The sequence below is a fragment of the Ixodes scapularis genome, unplaced genomic scaffold, assembly GCF_016920785.2.
Source record: "Ixodes scapularis isolate PalLabHiFi unplaced genomic scaffold, ASM1692078v2 PGA_scaffold0__279_contigs__length_252992795, whole genome shotgun sequence".
Classification (NCBI taxonomy): domain Eukaryota; kingdom Metazoa; phylum Arthropoda; class Arachnida; order Ixodida; family Ixodidae; genus Ixodes; species Ixodes scapularis.
The window spans coordinates 138,793,518-138,817,374 of record NW_024609835.1 but is presented as its reverse complement, the minus strand read 5'-3'; the positions used below and the strand labels follow the sequence as shown (position 1 = coordinate 138,817,374).

Genomic DNA, 23,857 nt, shown 5'->3' with positions numbered 1-23,857 from the left:
TTTTTTTATTTTTAGGCTCATTTTATCAACCTGAGTAGGTGTTGTTGGAAAGAACGCCATAGAATGTTATTACGTTTTTGGGTATAATACGTTGATCTGGACATATTAGCGTGTGGCAACCATGCGTATGCAACTAAACTTATAAAATACTCCATCGGCACTATGCGCTCTTGACCCAACTGGACATATTTATTTTAGCAGTTAAAGTTAACTGTCTCCACAGCCTTTTTAAATTCATCATAAATTAAAACAAAAATGTAAACATTATTCGCAAACTTGTTCGTTGAAAATGTATTACCATATTTGCATTAATTCTACAACTAATCGTGGTGGCTATCATTTCTAATGTCCACGGAGTTCTATAAACACACTGTGAAGCCGGTTTCCATGCTGCCGTAGCCTACGTTAAAACAAAATACTTATATTGGATTTATAAACAAAGGCACCGTATATAGTCACTGAATATTCGACAAACCGTACGCGCCCCACGGGAAAGGAGAGAGACTGTTCCAGAGCAACAGAAAAGAAGAACTAATATTATCTTTAATTAGGTAAACGCATCAAAGGCATAGCATAAGCGGGGCAAGGTGCTCCCAGGTAAACCTCACGAACCCCTAACACCAGACAAATAGCCGTATTTCACCCGATTTACAGCGCATGCGTGACGCCGCCATAGCTTTACTTCAGGAAGCAATGGGCAGTGCACGAGATGTCTCGTGATTTGCTCGCGTCGGGTAGTAGCCATGTTGTCGTACGTGTAGAAAGACTAATGATTCCGCAATGGGCCTCGGCAGCGAACAGTCGAAACTGTTCGTTGAGACCGCTAAATGTTGAGCGATTCGAACTGCGCTCTGGAACGAGGGTACGCGAACTAGGTTTCAATATTTTGCATTTCTCTTAGCCAAGGTTTTTCTGTGGCGCAGATCTACCTTTTGGCGGCGGTAATTGTTTGGTTTTGTTCCGCAGGTACCTTTATCTGGAAATAAAAATAGCCACCTTTCTCGCTTGTCGAGTAATACGTCTTCGAAGCATGTACAGTCGGCAAGGAATGAAACGCGAACAGTGGGTGCATGGTTTTCGCTAGATGCTGCACCACCTGAACCAGATGGGAGCTGCAAGAAGATGGCTCCTCCTTCGATGTGTTAGACTCTTGCTCAGTGCATCCAAACCTCGGTGTTGCGTCTCTAGGTGACTCAGCGTGGGTCGAAAACCATGTGCTCCATGTTCGCGTTTCATTCCATGCCGACTGTACTTGGAAAAGCCAGTGCGACATTCCACGGCACTGTCATATCCGAACTGTAGTCACCCACAAGGTGAGAACGACGGTGGGGGGTTTCGGTGTTCCCGCCTCCAGCGCGAGCTTCCCACCTTCGACAACGCTTCGGCGTTTCGTGCACATAGTGCGCGCAGCCAAAGCACGGCGGAAGGCACGGAGGGCGTGCCGGAGACCGAGCGTTCGATTGACATGCCCCACCGCTTTTACCCAGTCTGTAGAAAACATATTTCCATAAACAAAAACAACAATAAAGTACTAGGAAGGCGAGAGGCGAGATACCATCATTCGAAGCACGCAAACTACTATCTCCGTCGTTTCGCCCTCCCCTGCTCCATTGTCCCGTCGTTTCCGCGAGAGGCAGTCTACACTTTCGTCGCAAACCCGGCGTCACATCTCACTCCCCCTCACGGCACTGTGATTTCTTCGCTCGTCCCTGTCGCCCATCACCTCGCTCGGGGCTGCTCAATGCCCTCGAATAACAGCCGACAGTCTCGAACGCCATCGGGGGCCTTTGCATTTTAAGCGACTCCCACCCGTCGGATTGTCAGCGGCGCAATCCCGCCGCTCCGACCGATGGTAAATCTGTTCGAAGCGGGAGATCGGGCCCCTGGAAACGTCGCGCTCGAGCTCGGTTTACAGCTGGTGAATGTGACAGGTACGAAAACAAGACCCGCACCTCACAAAGAGCCTTCGCGCCAACGCCGGGAGTTTCCGGCAGTTTTGAAAAACCAGTCCCTCGGCCCCGTCGCCGGGTTGGCAAGCGATCCGACGCGTCTGGATCCGTGCGGTCCACGTATCGCCACCTGGTGATGTCTTCCACAAGCTGGGAACGTATTAAATCTTTAAATATCGAATCATCCCCATTTCGCATCGTTTTCCCCCTCCCACCGCTGCCGATGCCGTAAGGCCAGAGCGGCACTAACGAGGCATTTCTCGTCTCATAATCCACAGGGTGCATTATAAGGTAATGCATCGTATGGAAAGAGTGTGCCGATATACAGAAACTCGCGGTTCTGACGCCATTTCGCTGCGGTGGCCCTGCTTTCAGCGCGGCGCATGCCTAGAAACTTCGCTTGACGTGAATCGCGTCAAGTGATTCGCACAGACGTCTGGTAAAACGGAAACTTGTTCGTAAACAGCGGGCTGGTCGAAGCATCGCGTTGAAGGTAGCGTGTACGTTCCGAATTCGCCAATCGGTTGACGCTGAACGTAGGGAAGTTTAATCAACGCACCCCCCAATTAACTGGCGTAGCGGACCACTTCGTATCCCAGTTCGTCGGAAGCGGAACGTGTGCGCGCGTACGTTTAGTGGGCGCGTGAGCTGTGCGGCGCACAGACGCCCACAACTTGCTGCCGTAAAGTGCACTGACGACATATCGAGGAGTGCAACTAGGCTCCTACATTTTCAGCTGTCAATGTTGCACAGTTCGTGCGCAGTGCTCAGGATAGACCTGGCATGCGTGGCCTCGATCGCCAACGGGTAAATAGCAACATACAATTAATATGAATGCGACATCTCCACATACCGGCCGATTCGTCCCGGAAAATGTGTCAAGGATGCAAATATACTACTTGAAATCTGTCCGAGCCAGACATAAGCCAAACTAAACAGTCCGGCATGGAAGTTAACGTATATCTATCCTTATATCTAGGTGCCTCAACAAGTTCAAATGAACGTCACCTAAAAAACTGACGAGGCTATAAAAAATAAAGAAAACGCTATTATAGTAAAATTACTCGTGTAAAACAAACGTGAATATTCAAATTTTCCCGGACTCATCAGTCCTTACAGCCGAACCAGCAAAATCGGGAAGGCACTCCAACGTTTTTTTGTTTTGTTTTAAAGAACTTCAAAAAAATATATTGGTTAGCTTTTTAAATTTGCATGTATAGAACACGTAAAACTATCCAACTCGCCAAATATAAATCGCACAAAGAAGACTGTTTTCCCCCTTGCAAGTACCACTAGGTTACTGTCGATTCTCTAGAAGGGCGTACGTCAGCTCGATTTCGAAAGACCAACTACGGCGGTACAAACCAGTTTAAACATTCGTAACATTTAAATACCTCATCTGTGAGCAACCTCTCCCAATTGTCAGACTGCGACCAAATACCTCTAAGGCATTCGGTCCTTCCGACACCCCAGCCGCAACGCAGCCGCTTCACTAACCCGGCTCCCCGGATACACACTGCATCCAGTTACTGAGTTAACGCCGGTCTCTCGGCCAAACACACCGGTCCGAAGAATTTGATCGCCTAGATTTAAGAGAGGGATCAGATCATGGAAAGCGTTTGCAACTCAATGGCGGACACTTTTTGCGCAGATTGGTTGCCCGCGTGCGTGCGTGGCTAAGAGGAGGAAAGCGGAAGGAGAGCCCGAAACAAGCTAGGAGACGCTTGCAAACGATCGACGCGTGCGCCTCCTCCTCGCAGCTCATGTTGCAAACGCGGTCCCACACACCACGTGAACTCGCTCCAGCCGTTGGAAACACCCTAAAATCTAGGCACACCACGAAGTATCGCACTTAGGGGCGCCGTTCCTCCACCGACCGCCGGCCACGACACCGTCTCAGTGCCAACGGCGGTGCGCGCCTAATCTGAGCGGTCCAGCGACCTGCGTCAACGGTGAGACTCGGCCGCCTCGACCCCCGAAGAAGCCGCGGCCGTGCGCGCTTTGCTTAATATGAATAATGGCTTCCGCTCAATCGATAAGGCCGCCGCGTCCACTCACGCGGGGGCGCGGGGACGTCGCGGCTGCAGCGCCGCAACGACACGCTCCACGGCGCCGTTAAATTAAACGCGCCGCCCTCCATACCCGCCGTTCTAATCTTAAGGCGGGAGGCCCGGTTAAGGCCGAGACCCCGGATTAAACCAGTCCTTGACGACGCTTCCTCCTCGCACGGGCCTGCACCCGCCGAAAAAAAGAGAACCTCTCGGAACGAGCCAGAGGTCGCCCGATCCCGAGAACTCCGTCGCCGAATGAAAATCAGCAACGACACACAACACATTCGCAACGGACAAACAACAACAACAACAACAGCAACAGCAACAACAACAACAAAATAACGCACGCACACACACACACACAGAGGGACACAAACACACACAGACACACACACACACCTTCACGTAAAAGAAAAAAGACCGTAACAGTATTTGTTAGCGTGGGGTAGAATGAGGGCTAGAGCTCGGCCGACCATCCTCGCGAGCGCAGTAATCCCTCGGGGAGAGATTAAAAGGAAACGTGAATCCCCCCGCCTTAATCCGGCCACTTCTCGAAGAGCCTCACTCTGAGAAGTGCGCGGTGCAGCCGACCTTCAGGCAAGGGGTTCCGGCCCGTCGGCCGACTGCGGATGGCCTTTCGAGCCACGCAGGTACTGATGTCTAAGCTCGCTCTCTTCCCGGCGAAAAAAAAAAAAAGTGAGGAAACAAATACTTGTTCGGCACTCACTCGAGATTATACACCGCCGCAGACGTCGGATGAAAAAGTTAATTGTTCCGACATACCCGGAAATTAAACTGCTGGGGCGTTAAACAGCTTTGGGTGCTCAGTAGAGTGCACAAAGTTAGGGAGGAACTTTTCATGAAACAGAATACGCTAAGCATAAAAGGAATAAAAAACATAAATATAGCACAAAAAAAGCCACCGATTTGTAGAGCTACGCTGACATGCGGTTCAGATATTCCGACTTTTAAGCTGCTTCATAGGTTACTGAGCAAGACATCACAGAAGTGAACAAGAAGACAAGGCGACCGAACAAATGAAAATTATTCCTAACATAGTAACAGTGTTGGGTAAAGTACATCTAAAAAGTACCTTAAGTAAATAATGAAGTAAACGAGAGGTGATGTACTTTAAGTAGTAAGTACACTGGGTGCAACGTGCTTGAAGTGAAGTACTATAAACAGAATGTTCTTTCAAAGTAAATTACAAGTGGTTTTGAACAATCTTTCATAATGCCCCTCCATTACCCCATACAATGATTTTTTAAACTGGTGTGCATTTCGTCCCAGGGATAATCGGGAGTGCATCACTTATTTTCGCAAATGACAGCGAAAATTGGATAAAGTGGCTGGCCACAGAGTAGTCATTTTCAGAAATGGTGCAAAATTCAAAGGTCCACCGGACTTCTGAATTTGGGGCCGCTTGCACCGGCTTGTTGCACCCAAGGGGGTTAGCGTACTAGGAGAGCGTGACGTCAGCTGTCTCCTGTACGAGAAAGATCCAAAATTAACTATTGATGAAACTACCTACGCCATTGCGTCATATGGTATCTCCCCTGGCAATTCACGTAAGGGCTTGATACACAACATGCACCAAGAAACCACCCCCGAAGAAACATTGGCGGCCATCTCCGCCCCCGAATATGAACCCCTCACGTGTCGCAGGCTCCGGCACTCAAGCGCCATCCTCATCACCGCCATGGGGAAGAACATGCCTTGCACAGTATTCGTCCGTGGAGTGGAGACGAGATGCTATCTCTACAAATGCACCGTCGCCCACAGTCAGGTATGCCATATAACTGGCGACCGTGCGGACGTATGCCCTCACTCGCCAGCTGTGCCGACTGGCAAGGACTTTGAAGTCCGACTCACCGCGGAGCAACACGAGTGCGAACCAAAATGCCACCTATGCAGCGATGGTGAGCAAGGCCTGCCCCAAACGCGTCCTGCCGCCTGTCAACCGGCGGAAACAAGGGACACCGACCGCGGAGCGGAAGTTGAGACGTGTACCATCTCGCGAGAGGGGGGACCTCCCATCAAGGTCCACCACCAACCGGCCCCGGTCTCGATCTCAGAGCAGCCGACCCTGTCTAAGCTCAGGGAACACAGCAGTTTAAAGTCCCGGTCCTGCTGCAGGACCCGAGGAAGGACGCCGAACACCCCGAGACTAAGAGGAGCACTGCCGCCTGAGCAGGTGGGCTGGGCACAGGCGTTTTCTACTAAAGCTCGCCTCGTCTCCCTCCCTCCCTTCCCCCCCCCCCCCCCCCCCCCTCTTTCACCCCAGTGCTGAACTTGGGCAAAATCAGGCCCTGAACGTGCGTCTACTAAGAGAAAACGCAATACTTCAAGCGGAACTCACTGCTGTGAGAGAAGCATTACGCGCTTTTCGCAGTGAAACCAGACAGCAGGCAAAACCCCACCCCGCACCCGAGAAGCGCAAAAATATAGAACGCCCCGCACCAAAACAGCTACAACAGCTGAAGACAGCTAAATACAGCTAAAACAGCTCCCCCCCCCCCCGCCACTCTTGCCAGTAACCGCTGACACCCCCCCCCACTACTCACAGAGATCACGCAACAACCTGCAGCCATTCTGCAAATTACGCATAAAACTAACACGACAATCTCTACGACGACCATCCAGAGAACTCAAGAAGTATTGAACTGAGGACCCACAGCTTTCTCTAAATACAGATGTTTATTCTCTCTCTCTCTTTCTCTTGTCTGCTCGCGTTTCTGGTGACAGTATCCTTCTTCTTCAGAGTTGACAAAGCATCACTTCGTGGTACAAATTTAACTAGACCAAATTTGAGAAATATACTTTGAGGTCGGGAGTGTAAAACTTTACTCGGAAAGGTAAAGCACAAGTACATACTCAGAGAGTGTACTTCAAGTAAAGTATAATTTTATATATTATATGACGAAGTGCAATATCAATAAACTTTTTTTTAAAGTTAATGCAAGGGTGCAGGCGATTAAGAACTGACATTTTTAACCCTGGAGAGTGGGGAAGCAGAAGGGCAGTACAACACGAAACCCAAAGTGTGCATCACTTGTTATTCCATCCTGTGAAATAAACTTATCACGTTTATTTAAAATAACACGTTCTAATATTTTAGAGAACACAGATGAAACTGATATTGGTCCGTAATTTTGAAAAACGGTCAAAATCCCACCTTTGTTAATTGGGCTCAATCTAGCAATCTTGAGTTGGTGAAGAAATATTCCTGTTACAAACGTCTGGTTAATTAAACAGAAGAAAATATAGCTAGCGGGAACGCTGCATCCCTCAGAGAATCTGTTTAATTTCACCAAACCCGGCGGCTGCACCGTTTTGTGTGTGTGTGTGTGTGTGTGTGTCTTTTTTCGTTTTTTTTTTGTTTTTGTTTAGGTTTATAATTATCGTATCAACCTGGGTAGGTGTTGTTGGAAAGAATACGATGGAATGTCACTAAGTTTTTGAGTAGTACGCTGATCTGGACACATTCCCGTGTGGCAACCATGCGTATGCAACTAAACTTGTAGAATACTCCATCGCCTCTACGGGCTCTTGACTGGTCAAAGTTATGTTACATACCTCAATATCCTCTACAGGACTGGACCATATTGGTCTACCAGTTAAACTGTTAACTGTCTCCTCCACCTTTCTAAGTTCAATGTAGATATATAAAAAAACTTTTTTTTCTGAACATTATTTATAATGTCGTTCATTGAAAATGCATTACCATATTTACGTTAATTATCCAAATAGACGTAATGGCCATCATTTCTAATGTCCACGGAGGCTGATAAAGAAGCTGTGAAGCCGGTTTCCATGCCGGCGTCACCTACGCTAAGACAAAATACTTGTATTGGACGTATAAACGAACACCCTGTATATTGTCACCAAATATCCGGAGCGCTTCCCAACAGTGCACATTAAAGGAACCTAACCGAGGCTGCAGGACGTGCATCAGTAAAAATGGGAAGCGGTAAAGTAAAGCTGCATTAACTCATATTAAAATGTCGATTCCGAATTAACTTCTCACCAAATATTGGACCCACTGTGTGCCTCAAGACATCTAGAGATCAAAACCGTCCAAGATACATCGAGGTACAAACCTTGATATCTCGCTGCTGCACAGCCAGGTTCGCCAGACCCACTGAGCAGAATGGCGGCATGTAGATGAAACTGCCGGTAACCGATGGTACAAAAGATAAAGAGAAAAAGAGAAAAGCGGGAGAGGCGGTCCGTCCGTCAACAGCAATTCCGGGAGTCCCGAGATCGCCTTTTGATAGGTCTGGCAAAAGTCGGCTGCCGCCGCCAGCAGGCAGGTCCGCACCGACATCAAGCCCGCACTCCCGACGAGGCAAGGCCAGCGAATCCAGACAGAGAGGCAGCGAGCCTTTCCCGCCAGTCGACCAAGGCGTCGATTGCCGCTTCCTCGCACCTCTAAGCCCCACCGCAAGTTCCCCGGCGCACGCACACACGTTACCACGAATTGCTGCGCGAGCAACTGGAGCCGGAATGCCAGTAAAAGCATACTCGGCAAAGGCAACCAATCTCCTCGGCAAACCTCTCGCGTAGAGAAAGCGGCCTCCCAAACAGACACCTGCCTGGAATGGACCCGAGAAGATATGAACGAGCGAAGAAGGAAAAGAAACCGGTAAAAACGGCCACAGGTGAAAGAGAAAAACTACTTTCTGAGAGCCCGGTAGAGCAGTGATAGTGTGCTGTCCCCTTTATATATTTATTCCATCATCTTCCGCTCGGCCTCTGTTCGTTCGCCCGCGAGTCGTTGGCGCTGTATGTGCCCTCGACGCCAGTGTCCGGGCTATCGGAGCCACTAAAGCCACCGCGAGATTACTGAGGGCTCAAACTGCTTCCGTGTGGAGCGAAGCAGTGGCTACTAACCAGAGGGACAGGGAGAAAAACGAGGGAAATAAAATGCGGGACTTTTCTTACGATCGTCTTTGGCACCATTTTTTACCGTGGCTTATTTTACCGCCGAACTGTTCCCAAGATGCGAGAAAAGGATGGGAGGCAGGAATACGTTAGCTCCCCGGGCACGGCACTCGCCAATTCTATCTGGCCGCCTTCCTCCTTTCGCCCGTCTCGACGAAGACAGAGGGAGCAGGGAGAAGCCGAAAGAAGCAAAACCAGGCGCCGGAGGGCACGCCGGATTCCTCAGAGCCGAAGGTATATCTACATACTATATATGTATTCGTGTATATAAATCACGAGAACCACAACCACCTTCTCTCCGTCCTGTGTGAAATGTTATTCACCCACGTATTATTTTTCGTTTTGTCTTTTCCAGCATCGAGTAGCTTTTTCCCATCATCCACCCCCGCGATTCCTCGACACCGCAGACGCCCTCCCTCTCTCTGTAAGGAATGGGCGCCATCGTTCAAACGGTTCACGATTTACGACGCTGCGCGTCTCTTTCCCAACAAAGCCTGCGAACCTAGCTCGGCTCCTCGAAACTTTCCCGCGTGATAACCCAGACAGACGACGGCCTCGTAGCGAAGCCTAATTCCCCCGCCGCCCCACCATGTACTTTCCGCGTACAGCGATGTAAAGTGTCACGCAGAGACCGCGAAAACGCCGCCATGACGCCTGTGGGAATCCTGTCGACCGTGGAACACCACGAGGAAAACCTGTGATGCCCGTGAGGCCCGCGCGTAAACAAACCATGCTTGAGAAAGAAACCTAGGATTTGCTTCCTCTTTAGTGATCAGAAAATCTTACGTGTGTTAGTGAAGATCTTATCTAACTATATACGGTTGCGTGTTTTAGATGCTTATTTTTTATAGCATGCAGAGATGATTTTCTTTTATTTCTTTTTCTTCAAAATATTCGGTGCTTTTTGGTGTCAATGTCGGTCTCTGACTAGAAATCGGTGTTTATCGGGTTTTATGGCGAAGAAACAGTGACACGGGCAGATGATTCCCCATCCTTCCAAGAACATGCTCGCGCCCAGAATACGTGGAAAAACGTTCCCGTACCAATAACGAGACGACGTAAGGGGCTTGGGTGGCCTCACCGACAGGTCACTGTGGCCGTGTTCCGAGGTAAGCAAAACATAAAACTAAAATTTTAAGAGAAGCTAAATGGTAAGGTTCTTCGGTCTTCTCTGATCTTTGTAAAACCGCATCGGAGGGCAATTTTCGGGGTTTATCGGTATTCACCAAAAACACGGAACCCTACTTATAACCCTAAACTTCAGCTTTATCTATCAGGAGTTCGTGTCACCGTACAAATTTTCATGGCTGGCGCTGGGCTAACTCTGGAACCTCGGAAGTCAAGGCTCAATCTTGCGCTCACTCGGATCGTCTCGGATAAATGCATTAAAAATAACTTGTCCATTATACGTGATTTTTTAATACGAGTGCAAACTATATCATGCAGATTAACACAAACGTTAATTGTATTGTATTGGAAATTGTGTGAAGATTCTATCACCGTTGCCAGTAGAACAATTATATCACGGCTCTAAATGCAGCCAAGTCAAAATTACCTCACGATAGACTCTGACCACAGAAAAGTGTTTTTATTTTCTTCTATCAGCATACACAAGTTTGTTCAATAAACCATATAACCTTTCTCTTTTTATTTATGGAGGCCTCGTTAATTTAATAGTTTCGACGTATCGAATCTAAGGAAATTACCTGAGCCCATTCCACCCCCTTCCCACAACCACTCAAATGCCGATACTAAATTAAAGTTAGCCGAACAATAGCCGCGAGTGGGTCAGTCCACAGACTACCATTTGAGGAATGCCAACCCCATAAGCACGGTCATTTCTCGACGTGTTCTTGACGACGGTCCAGCATGTTCATGGAGGAAGTATTCTATACGGAGCCTTTGGAATGAGCTTGGACTCGTCGCGACTAGAAAAACAATACAAGACACCATGTAACGCTCTATAGTCGTGACTTCCAATTTCGCTTTTCAACCGCGATCTCTCTCTCTAGCTCTTTCCGGCATACAAACACAAACAAAGAAACAAGAAACTGGACCGCGAGAGCGATGAGCATAAATTACCCTGTAGGTAGGTATACCGCAGTTAACAGGGCCTCCACAACCAAGAAGAAGTAAAAGGTACCAACCAGGCCACAAATGAGGGGAAGCAGCCTCATTCCCTTTAAAACAGACATATCACGCACGTGCAGATCCTCGCGACAAAATGGCGTCATTACCCGAATAGAAACACATAAAAAAAAATATCGCGAAAAATAAAAGGGAAAGTGTTAAACTCTCAAAGAGCAGAAAGAGCAGCATTATTCGGTGCAACCAGACCGCGATGCGTTCGAGAAATAAAACGACAAAAAGAAAGTATCTCCTTGTTCCGAAGTCGAGCGGCCGTCGCAAACAAGCAAGCAGGGACCGAAACAAAAAACAAAACAAAAAAGAAAAAGAAATAATAATAATAAAACAAAACTAGTCCTCAGGGACCCCGCCGCCTCCTCCTCAGCCTCCTCGTCGCATCGCCATCAAAGTCAGCCAGCCATCACCAGAACGCAACGCGGATGACAGAGAAATATAAAAATAATAATAAAGAAAAGGACAAAACCTTGGCGCGCCAACGCGACGAAGCTTAGCGTCCCGATATCGGCGATATAACGCGGCAATCAATCGCGGCCCGGCCATAAACCCCCGTGGCCCTTTCCCCGAGGGCAGCCAGCGGCGCCTATCGGGAACCCCGTGATGAGGGCCCTGCATCTCCTTTATTTAGACTCCGGGCAGTTTTCTTTTGTCTCTGTCTGCAGTGGGTTAGACAAGCAGCCGCCGCTGCTGATGCCGCTGCTTTGCTTCGCTGGTCTGAACGAAGGTGCTTTCACCTCCTGCGCACGGCTGTTTGCCTCACACGAACCAACAACGCCAGTCTGCTCCACCTCCGGACGTTCTTCCTCGATTTCCTTTCCCTTGGCGTTTTCTCTTCTCGTTTTCCTTTTTTCGCAACGGTGGCCAAACAACCACCAAGTCTGTCTTATGACACCGGTTTTTGGTCGCTGTCGCACGCGAGTGCGACGGCAAGGAGGAACAGCGCTCAGTAAATTCTCGGACGTCGCGAGGTTAGTGGCGGCTGAGTGAGTTTCAATATATTTTATACGTACATATATTTTCGATATGTTGCGTCAACTGTCGTTCCAAAGGGGAGATATGTCGTGGACCGGATATTTGTGAACAGAACATGGAAATTATAAAGATGTCAATAGGTTGCCGACAGCCATTAGACCGTACGAGAAAGAGCGAATCCCAACGTAGGCTTCTCACGCCGCGCCTGTTTCGCACATTCGTGGATTACAGTCTTAAGTTTTAACTACCTTTTTGCCTACTTTTCTTTTCTCTCGATTTCGGATTACAGTCACTGTTGAAAACTGCTTCGCAAGATCAAAATTCTGCCTGTCAACTTCGTAGACGACATTCAGACGCCGTGAGCTGAAGAATGTAAGAGCACAGCTGGGTGCACTCCCGCCGTATATCCGTTTCGCTAAGCGTAAAACAGCCGCGACACGTATTGCGTGGCGCGACACGTCGGTAAAGCAAAGCCGGAATTAGTTTCCACATACGGCTGTCCACCACCTACCCCTCATTTTTGTGGTTCGCTTTTTTCACCATACTCCATGTAAGCTTATCGAACCCCAGCAATCAGCGGAACATACAGCGCAAAAACAGACAGAGAAACGAAGAGCGCCCAACCAAGAAGTTCTCACGTACGAGTCCCGCGTAACGTCTATAAAAGCCCGAAGGGTTCTCATACGTAGGCAGGACGCATCCGAGTAAGTGCCACTTCCGCACCCTCCGGGACCCCGGCTCTCAAACGAGACAACGGAGTCCTCCACCTTCCTTCAACCATCCCAAACTATCAAGAGCAGGGCCCGAGAGCGTTCTAAGTCGACAGTTGACTCCATCTCGTAACAAATGGTTCTGAAGACTAGTTCCGCTTCCGCAACCAAGAAGGCAAAAAAAAAAAAAAAAGGAAAAAAAGAAGAAAAAAAAAGTGTATTTGGAGCCGTTGGGGCTCGGTGTGCCGAAAAGTCGGTCAAACGAGCCCGTGCTCCTCGGCCCACGAGGCCCGTCTCGCGTTCGCGCCACGAGCAACTCGACCCCAGTCAGCCAACGTACGGGAACTGCCAAAATAGCTCCACCGTCGTGCTCCAGGGGGCGGCACCGACACGGCGACGCGGGGCTCACGTTCCGGAGGGACCCAACAACCAGCATCTTTCCGACGGCGCGATGCTGCCGTTGGAACGCCTTTCGGATCAGGAGACGGAAACCTCCCGGCACAATGCGCTCGGCGAGACAACTCCGTGCCGTCTCCGAGGAGGGAACATTCCTCCGGCGCTTTAGTTTACTTCCGGCCCCGATCCCAGACCTGGGGGACGTCGTACTCCGCGATTGCCGGCACTAGGCCAAAAACAAACGTGCGCACGAATTGGCAATGCAGCGTCGAAAATGGAAATACTAAATTTCTCTCACTCTCTCTCTCTCTCGTTATAAAAACCAGCGTTCCGCCACCGACACCTCTTATGTTCTGTTTTACTCCGATCTGACGGAACCAATCAAGCAGGGCCAAAAGTGCAAAGTCATGGCGCTCATAGTCTTTACGCGTTTACCGCCTATCACGCACAGTGACTGCGCCGTGATCCTGCGCGTTGCTTTCTATGTGCGTGATTGGTTCCGTCGGACTAAGTGGAGCGGAGCATCCCTCTCGTGTTCAATGCGTGCCCGGCGCTGGTCTTCTTTAGGGGACACCTGAAATTCATTCGTGCGCTAAAAAGAAAAACGGGTGCCAAGTGTCACTGCCACTGCAGTCAAAACTAAATCTTTAAATAGACAAAAATAAAACAGAGCAATGCGCCAAGAAAGTTTGTGTGAGTCAGAGAGAGAGATAGAGAGAGGAAGGGAAAGAGAGAGAGATACGAGAGAGCGCGGGGGACGTCTGAAGGTCGTGCTCTGATTGGAACGATTAGCGGCGTCCGGCGTTTGGCTTTCAAATTCGAAGGCGTTCGACGAGTGCAGCGATGACGAAGGCAGCCTTTGCCTCCACTGCGCTCGTCGAACGCGTTAAGGCGTGAAACGCAGGTGCCTGTCATTTGGCTCTCGCATTCGACGAGTACAGTAGGTCCACACCCACTAATCATTCCAATCAGAGCTGGGTGTTCTGCCGTCCTCGCGAGTCATCTTCTCTCGCTCACGTTCCAACGCGCAAACGAAAGCCTAATTCCATCGGGTCACTCGTATGCAGCCCTCGATGTCATCTTTAGCGGCATAAAACGAGCCCCGAGTTCCCTGACGATTGTGGCGGTTGGTGCCGACGATGTCCGAACGACGTTTCCGAGGAGAGCACGAGCGAGGCACTCACTCTTTGCCGGCGATGGGGGTCCGAGGTGAGGGCAGTCGCTGCCTTCCTTGCCCAGTCGGTGTGTTGGCGCCAGGGGACGCCTGCGTATACGGAGAAAGACGACCCATCATCAGACGGACGCTGAAATACCGCACACGTCGCGGCAAAAGAGCAGCTGCAAAAACACCCATCAAGTGACAAGCGGAGACTTATTCCGACTGCAGCTCTGGTAAGAGCTCTCGGCTGGAGTAACCGAAAAGCAAAAAGAGCAGGGGACCGTTACCTGGTCCGCAATAGTTTCCCTTGTAACAAAAAACCTCAAAATGCCTTTTAAAATATCGGGTTTTTTTTTTTCCTACAACCAGACTGTTTTATAAGATGATGTCCAGAACGCACTGATGAAACTCAGTTCACTAATCGCTAACTGACGTTCAAAGACGATCCTCAACATATATCAGCTCGCCACAGGTCGATCGATGCCTCATCAGCTGTCATTCGTCCGTTCCGTCAGACACACGTACAAAGATATTTACACCACGCGTGCAACAGAAGGTAAACGCTTCCGGACTCCGTGAAAAAATTCTCTTGTATCCTTTTAGAACAAGGACATACACTTCGTACAGTATCTTGTAACAAAATCTCCAGAGGAAGCTCCGCCTCAAGCACGGGCTCGTTTGCCTTCCGTCGTGCTCTGGCTGCGTGTGCGCCGAAGTGTTGTCAAAGCCAGCAAGCTCGCGCTGGAGGCGGAGCTTGTACCCCTATGGTACAGCCGACTATAATGTGAATAAAAACAAGGCACTTATTTCTTTCTTGCCTAAACATTATTGTAAAATCTGTCAAAAACTCAGCCGCCCAAAGTTGCTTCGTTCCGTCGTCTACAATTCTAGCAAGATGCGGAGATAAGGCGGGATGAGGGGATGAGGTAAGGAAAAAATAGAAGTAATTATTATTATTATTACTATTACTACTAAAGCTCCAGGATCGATATCCCCGTATTGAAACGATCGAGAACAATCCAAAAGCCAGCAATCCCAATTGCAGAAGATCGTCCTCACGGTAGCTCCGCAGGTTTCACCTTTCAAGTTGGACAATATTGCAGTCGTTGCAGGACGAGAAACGGGTAAGAGATTTCCTCGTGCAGGGCTACACACTGCAGCCGAGTCGGTCGGGCCTTCAGGCGGCCGGAATGCCTCGTCTCCTCCGGCTAGGGCCCCGCGTGTGCAGTCAAAAGCGCCGTGGGCGGTCTCCGCCAGCGTTCAGCCACGCCGACGTTCTCCGGCGTCGTGCAAGGGAGGAGACCGACAAGAAACCGATCGTGTACGGCTTCCCTCCGTCGTGCGGAACGCCGCTTCTTCGAGACACGACATAAAAGCACCTCTTTTTCGCCTCGGGAGAGAAGCGTGTACTCGGGGAAATATTCTGAGCACCGATGCAAAGGTACGGGTGTGGTGCACGCGCTCCCATGTTTATTCGCGGGACACTAGGCAGCTGACTTTAGGCTTTTCTTCGCGCTGAGAGGACCGGTAGAGTTCAGTGGCTCGCCAAATAGCGCGGACGCTGTCGAACAATGTACGCCCGACAGCTGGCGAAATATTTCGAACGAAATGAGTGCACATCATTCAGCACCCTGAGAAAACTTCTCAATGCACAAAACACGGTAAATAACTGTAAAGACCACACGTTACATACGGTTGCAATGGGTGCACGAGCGCTTTCACTCAATACGGCAAGTACCACGCACTGTAGAGTACGAATGAAATGCGAACAGCGAAGCACGTGGCCCGTGATACATGCCTGCGATACCTAAAAACAACTATACTCGGGGACAAAAAAAGAAAAAAAAAAATGCAATGTATGTTAATACAGACTGAACTTAATCTGCTTCAAAAGGCGACTTGTCTCTCAGCTGTAGATGGAAGATTTAGCCAGTGAAGTACCACTACTCTGGGGTCTTTAACATGCGCGCATCACGCAGCAGTGATACACGACCGCACGCCGGTTCGATGCTCATCCCGATCGAAACGGGACGGGGTGGGGAATGAACTATACTCGGGGGCAACTTCTCTTGGCAATGCAGTCAAAGGTACGGGCACGCGTGTCCTCTCCCATTTTGAACGTTGATTAAAGCTGCGAGAGCGCTCTCCTCCTCACGTCGGAAATGCCGAGAATATTCCTCCCCGAGTATAAGAACTGAAAAAGAAAACTACATGTGCTCCCCGAACACCGATGCCAAGAGCGCTGTAGAAAGCAAACATATTGTTTTATGCGCAGCCCCTCTGTTCGCAAGAGCAATATGTTTCGGCGTGTCGCCGCAGCGGGGCGCCCGTCACGTGGGCCGACGTTCCGCCGCTCCCGTTCGTGCTACGCTGCCGTCCAGTCAGCGACAGCATGGTGCGAGCACGCTCATCGCTTAAGAATGGTCGAGAGCACGTTTTCAACGCGAGCCCAGGACCGGGTCTAAAGAGCGTGAAAACCACCGACGACGCGGGCGCCGACGTCAGTACACCGAGGGCCGAACGCCGACAAGGCTGGAGGGCTCAGCACGTATAGCAGCTCCCATTTTCCAGCCGACTGATTCCCACTCCACCCGGAGAGAGCGCCATCCCACTGCGCCCGTTGTGAGTGATGGAGAGAAGTGGACCGGAGGAGGAGGGCAGGCCAAGCGCTGGTGCTGCGAGCGGGGAGCCCTGATTTATAGAGCTTCGGGACAAGGGAGGGAAGACGGCGGGGGCGATATTACCCCGCTCACGCCTCCTCGAGAACTGCCGAGGTGTCTGGGGACGCCGCAACGGCCCCGCACCACTCCCCGTCCTAATAGGCCTGCCCCGTCAAAACAAGGCCTCCCCGGCACCCCGCCTCACGCGACCCTCTCGGGGGACTCGTGCGGGCTCGCAACGCGCGTCGACCTCGCTGCGCATAAATAAGCGGTCGCACCATCTCTGCGCGATGTCTGCAGTGCGCAGAATCGGCCTGAAAAGGCGCGCCGAACGCCGAACAAAGATTGAAGAGACAGCCCGAAGTATCGATATCGCTCGTCTGCCCCGGAGTCGAGCGACATAAAGCTTGCGAGACGTCGCCCTTTGACCGGCCCTCCTCTAACTTACGAAGGTCTAATGGACAGCGACCGCGCCACCCCAATGTTGCTTACCTCGTGTCCCCCCCGCACAAGTCGGGACAAGTATGTAGACCCTCCCAGCGATGCTTCGATCGGAGGGAGAAGGCCAAGACCGTAACATCAAATAACGGAGCCCCTCCTCCCCCCCCCCCCCCCCCCCCCCCCCCCCCAAACCGTCGTCATTCCCACTTCAACACGAACCAATGAATGAATACACGAAGCCACATCTAGGATGTCTTTAAATCCTGAAATGGTACTGAATCCAGGTGAACTGGTATATGATACGGAATTACGATGTATAACTAAAAGAATCCGGTTTGTTTACACGGACATGGTGTCTGGCTCTTGCGCAAGCGACGATGAAGAGATGGCTAACTGCGCATACACGCCTACGGACATATGAACTCACGAAAGGTGTTTTCGGCTGCCTGTAGGTGGCTCCGAGGCAAAGCGGGCGCAAATCTGGGCGCAGGTGCCCGCAATCTGACGGACGCCTACTGCGGAGAAGACGCCCTGTAACCGAGATTTCGGTTGCACGTCGAAAAGTTCTCCCCGGGTGGTCGAAATTATTTCTCAGTTCTCCACTGCGGCTTGCCAGGTGGCCATCCCTGGTTTGGAACGTACAACAACCCCCAAATTTGAGCGATGTTTTCGAATGAACTATCGCTCCAGAATTTCCTCGGCTTTTCTTGTGACAATTCATAATGTAGCCCCGTAATAAACAAACGACGTTAGGACGCAGCCCATGTTTTCCTCGGATTCCATAAGTGGAAACACCCGAGTTGCACGAGCGGCCATCTAGTCGGAAACGGAGAGCCCATCATTACAGGTGGAGTCGTTTACAGAATGGACGATAGTCGGCGACATGTTAAGAGTAAAGTGGAGGCTCCTCCCACCCCTTCCCACTTCCGCAGAGCGAACGCTAGAGAGGATGCGACCGCCGCTCCCTCATTCGCATTCCCAAAAGGGAAAGAGGTGGGACGAGCTTCCTCTTTACTCTTGACCTGCCGCCGACTATAGACGCACTAGGACCGCTTTCCCTGACCCAGCTTTCAGGCCCTTGAAACAACTTACAAAGCGGTTTTTGTAAGTCGTGAATGATGTCAATTTTTGAAATGACCCAGGGAGTACTCATATATTAAAACTCCTATTGGGGGTTAAGAATAACTGTTGAATTTATTCTTATATTGCTGCGTTTTTTATTAATATCTTTCTTCATTCTTGAGTTTACGATTTAATTTCATTCACCATTGTGTAAACACATGTGATTCTCAAGCACTGGTGCATCAGTGCATCACGGCTAATTGTGGACTCGATAGCACACAAACCTATTCCTTTCTTGGTTCGAAATAACCGGCGTCCCAGATCAAACAAGCTGCGTTCTATATTTCGTAAAACAACCATGTCATTCAATTGAACCGAGAGGTGCAACAACACTTCGTTAGTAGCACGAGACAATTCACTCCGCTCTGACCGATAGAAAGCCAAGGGAAAATCAAAGAACCGGACGGCAAGGCTCCCACAGAAAGTGGGGCTCAGGACTGTTTTCCGATTGGTACGACAGACTACAATCGCTAAAAATCCATTTTTGTGTAGGACAAACTCTCAAAGATCCCATGAGGCGCAAGGGTCTCATCACGGGTAATCGTTAAATCGAAAACAAACATTCGCACTTCTTTTTAATCTTAATTAGTCAGAAATCAGTGATTGCAGACCTATAAACTTTTGTCAAGACACTCAAGCATCATATATCATCAATAATTTTCTCCGAGTCATGGATTTCTCTTGCGTAGCTTGCATAAAGGAAAACATAAACACGCATGACTGGACCCAGAGGTTCCTTTTACTACAATCGGCGAAGGCAGCCTTCACCAACAAGTCACTCTGAAAGCGTCGCAGTTAGAACCAAGCTGCAGCACCTGTACCTGCAGCGCTCCACGCGACAGCAGCAGTCGAGCCGTTCCCCCAACACTGGAAGCCAATTCAAGCCGACGGGTGGAACGAGAAGACAAAGCAAGGCAGCGCGGGAACAACTGGTTCAACCGCCGGAAGTTTGTTCGCTCCCGGAGGCAATTCGGCGATCGATGGAGCCACGAGCGCGGTCGAACCACGCAACAGCCCAGAGCGATCGCAAATGAGAAGGGACTGGAGAGAGCGAAACGCGTAGTTGGTGAAAAGGAGCGAAGGAAAAGCCGAGGTTGGTTCCACCGAGGCAGATAGGGCCATGCCGTGGTTCGCACTCATCATCAGAGACGAAAGCGTTGTTCCGATTGGAAATCGTCCGCGTGGGCGGTTTCCCTTTCGCTCGGCTAATTCTCTTCAGTTCGAACGCCGCCAGACCAGGAAGTATGGCAATGGAGACCCGTCATGCGACGTCGTTTGAGCTTCACATAGGAATTATTCGGATAACGATCATCTGTTCGCCACTCCAACTCCACTAAACGTTCTTTGTTGCCGCTTTCCCCAACACCAGAGATTGACAGCGCTCGTACATACTATACATGCAGAAAGGGTGCACAGCGGGGAAGCAACGACGTACTCGCTTGAAAACGGTTTAGGGGAGGAAAGCGCCGAGTATTGATCGCCTGTACAGTCATGGCCAAAATAAATACGAGCGCGTACGTCCTGAGCCTGCAAAACCGTCTGGCGGAACTTGGATGTACAGTGCGCTGCAATATGAAAGACCCACTTGGAGCGCGTGGCCGAGCGCTCCGATTGGGTCTTTCATATTGCAGCGCACTGTACTTAGTTCAGCAAGGTTATTAGCGGTATTCCTGTCGTTGCATTACCTTCGCTCTTGGATACATGTGGCGCGACGCTCGCTGTTTTGGATGGTAGACCCACCCTTGAATTGCTGTTCTTCATAATCAAAACGCGGGAGGTTTTCTTTTTTTTCTCTTTTGTGGGGTCGGAGGGGGGTATTTTTTCCGAACGATTCGGTGTTTTTCGGTATCAATTTTTAGTGTCGAACTAGGAATCGGTGTTTATCGGGCTTTATGTTCAAGAAACGGGGACACGGACATTTAAGTTCCCATCCCCTAAAGAACATGCTCGTGCCCAAATAATATTACTAAAGATTACGCTTGCCGTCCCCCTTTTGGAATTGATTTACTGTACTCTATCGCGAAGAATCACGAAGAAAAATCGCCAACTGGTGAAGAGCAAATATTGAAGTGTCTTAAACTGCAGCTGCGATTATTGTTTTTGAAAGTCACATTAAAAGACGTTGCAGGTTCTTTTTGTTTGATTGCATGCACAAAGTAGGACATCGTAAAATATAGGCCAAAATCTGTATGCCAAATTTAGTCCGGCTCCAAAGTATTTACTTTTTTTTTTCATTGATCACAGTTGTTTAAACAAATGGTAAGCATACATGTTGCTGAGAAGGTTTTGTAACCTTAATTGGTATGAAAAGGTTAAAAAATATTATTTCTATATTACTGGGCCCACGTGTTTGTTTCAAACAAAACAAGTTGCTGACAAGACACCAGTTTTTTGTTTACTAATTACCAGTCTTAATAAAGTGGGACGAACAATCATATATTTGAGGGGAGAAGGAGCTTGAAACCTCATCGAAAGAATCAGTGTGCCGCAGCCAACAAGCTTTGTTCCAATCGGCAGAAGTTCGGTTCAGGGGGTTCTGAGGCGCAGTAAAACTTACAAAATAATTTAGTACTGCGTCATTCTCCCCTGACCCGCGACCATGGCTCATGATCCTGTATAAAAAGAAATCATAGAGCGCCGCCACGAAGTCTGGCTCAGCCCGAAGCCACTCCCATTCACCTCTCATTGCTTTCCACAATTTGTGGGCGGTGGAGGGGACGGCGTGACATGGCTGCTATATCTTGATGCGCCTCCAAATTTGTTCGATGATATTCAGATATTCAGATCGGCTCCTTTCGGGGGCCAAGGCAGCTTCGTCAGGCAGCGCTCCTCGAGGAGATACGAGCGTGACAACGCATTTTCCACTTCGGGCGCTTTCTTGAAATGCACTGAAATGCATGTCAGCTGAAAACGTAAACATTGGGCTCCAGGGCACACGCATCGTGATGATGGTTCCGCCGGCCAATAATTTCGCTAGCAGACAGCCGGAAGAGCGCAGCGGCGCAGTGAGCGCAAGTGAGAATTTAGGGAGTTTTCGTAGACCGCGATTCCCCCTCCGCTAAGCCCTCCGCAACGAAGAAGCCGCTACTGCGCCTGCGCGCCTATAGCCTTGGCTGTAGAGTTCCGGGTATCGTAGCGGGTTGCGGAGAGCCTTTGCGGGACGACAAGAACGATCTACGAAAACTCCCTTTTATCTCGGCCTCAGGGTGCGCCCTGTTTACAAAGCGATGCGGCAGGCGGCGCAGGTAGTACCGTGCACAGGCCGGAGCACTGTTTCAGCTCATATTGTTCGTGATAGTACATGGCGGTGATTCCACTGGGTGCGTACGTTCTTCGTGGTACCGGTATTTACCGTTTTGTGACCCTGAAAACGGTATGTACTGTGAGTGGAAAAGAAACTATGTGCATGCGGGGAACGCAGTCCGATGAAATCAAAAACATATCTCTAGAAGTTTCGTTCTTCAGGCGCTCGACATCACTTCAGACTGCCACCTGAAGGGTACTGCTAAAACACCCTTCACGGTGTCCCTTCAGGGAGAAATCCCAACTGGCCCTTTGGGCATGCGTACTAATTCTCCACAAACTACGCCGTCCAATATGCGCCCAACACGCGCGCCGATACCTACCGCCAAGCTTTATAGCGGTCGTCGTTCCTGTTAGACATACGCCGGAGCATTTAAGGCACCGATGCGCTCCAAACGGTCTTGAGCACTTTAAGGGCGTCAGGACCGGCGGTTCGTGAAGCCTAGATCAACCGCTCTATTCACGAAGGCTTCCCCAGCCAAACTGTAAGGCGGAGGAGGGCGAGAGGGGGCGCTGCAAAACAATAACGGTGCGCAATAAACCAAAACGTTAATCGCCCGGGAGCTCCGTGCCCGAGGCCCCCGAAGAAGTTCTCGGTGTTTCATCACAGAGCCTCCTCCGTCGGCGGGAAGGCTCCTCCGGAATGTGCCACCTGCGTTTTATGGTCCGCTGTCGTCGCGGGGACTGCTGCCGTAAATTATCCGCGGGGGGGCTGAAGGGCACAGCGCGGCGAAGGGGAGCGAGGAACGGCGTCCGGCCGCGGGGGCCCGCTGAATGCGACCGAGCGGGCAGCCCTCAGCGGCTCGCCACCGAAGCCGATCCCTCCGAACAGGCGGCTTCTCGCGCTTCGATCTCTGCGGCGCCATTCTTTCCCAGTGGCAATTTCTGCGACCCTCCTCCCTTTCCGCCGCGTGCGTTCGGAAGTGCGTTGTGGTCCGAGACACGACCGAGCCTGGATAATGAGACAGGCTATTGTGGACGTGCACGACCAGAAGCGTCGCTGTGGTGGACCTTCCACAAATGGCCAAGCGCTGACATCTTGAGTATATATAGGCCGAACGCTACTTTAATCGATGAAAACAAGGGCAATTTCAGACTGTCAACTTCGGCGGTTAAGGTTTAAAGATGCGATAACTCCGAGCTTCTTCCACCGTGCTTTCTACACACACGCCGTCAAAATTGCTGCTGGCAATCAATACTCCCGGCCATGACGTCACAAACAGAAACCGTAAGAGGGAGCCACCGAAGCATCTCTTCGCCAATAGAAGGCCATCGTTGAAGCCGTGCCGCCTTAGAACAGGCAACTTTGCGGTGTTATCGGGCTATCCGCGGGGCGCGCACTGCGCGGTTTGTGCGATGCGCAATAAGACTAAGAGGAACCACGCAGGATAGATTTTACCCAAATCAGACCAATACCCGGGCTTCCCAAATGACCCGCGAACATTACTGGAACAACAGTACCGCTGAAAGCGGTACCAGGGTCCTGTCAAACAGAGAGGGAAACAGTGAAGATAGATGATCTCATCATCGCTTCACAGCTAATGAGACTGCGGCATCAGCCGAACGCCGACGAAGGAATCACGACGAATCATTGTGCTTAGAACGCGTCTCCGACCGGCGCGTTCACCGCGTCCAAAAACCTGCTCTCTCAATTTCCGCCCGATGACGTAACATAAGTGTCACGCTGGCGCCGGCCGCGATCCTGGCGGCGTCACAGCTGCGGCGGTGCTGGTGGATGCTGCAGACGCCCATTCTGCCGCAGGTCGCTTTACTCGACAGCCCACGGAAGTTTCGGCACTCGAGAGTTGGGACGCCGCGACGACGGCGACACTCGCGCCTGGTCGTGGTTTGTTGCCGAAACCAACCACCAGGATCGCGACGTCCGACAGCGGGACACTCCCGACTATTGTGACGTCATTTGTTGCCGCTCCGGGACCGCTTTCGATGCGCGGGCGGAATAAGACGCTAGACGCACTACTCGGAGACGCCTTCGAGGCGCCGTACT

The 23,857-nt window shown here is 50.4% G+C and overlaps 1 protein-coding gene across 2 annotated transcripts in view; it reads right to left on the bottom strand.

The window, feature by feature from the left end:
* Positions 1-23,857, bottom strand: part of LOC8024530 (poly(rC)-binding protein 3) — a gene marked incomplete at its 3' end in the record, with an annotated part of 460,140 nt that overhangs the window by 252,695 nt on the left and 183,588 nt on the right. For both annotated transcript variants that reach the window (XM_042289920.1, XM_042289921.1), the window contains 1 exon segment: positions 14,352-14,431.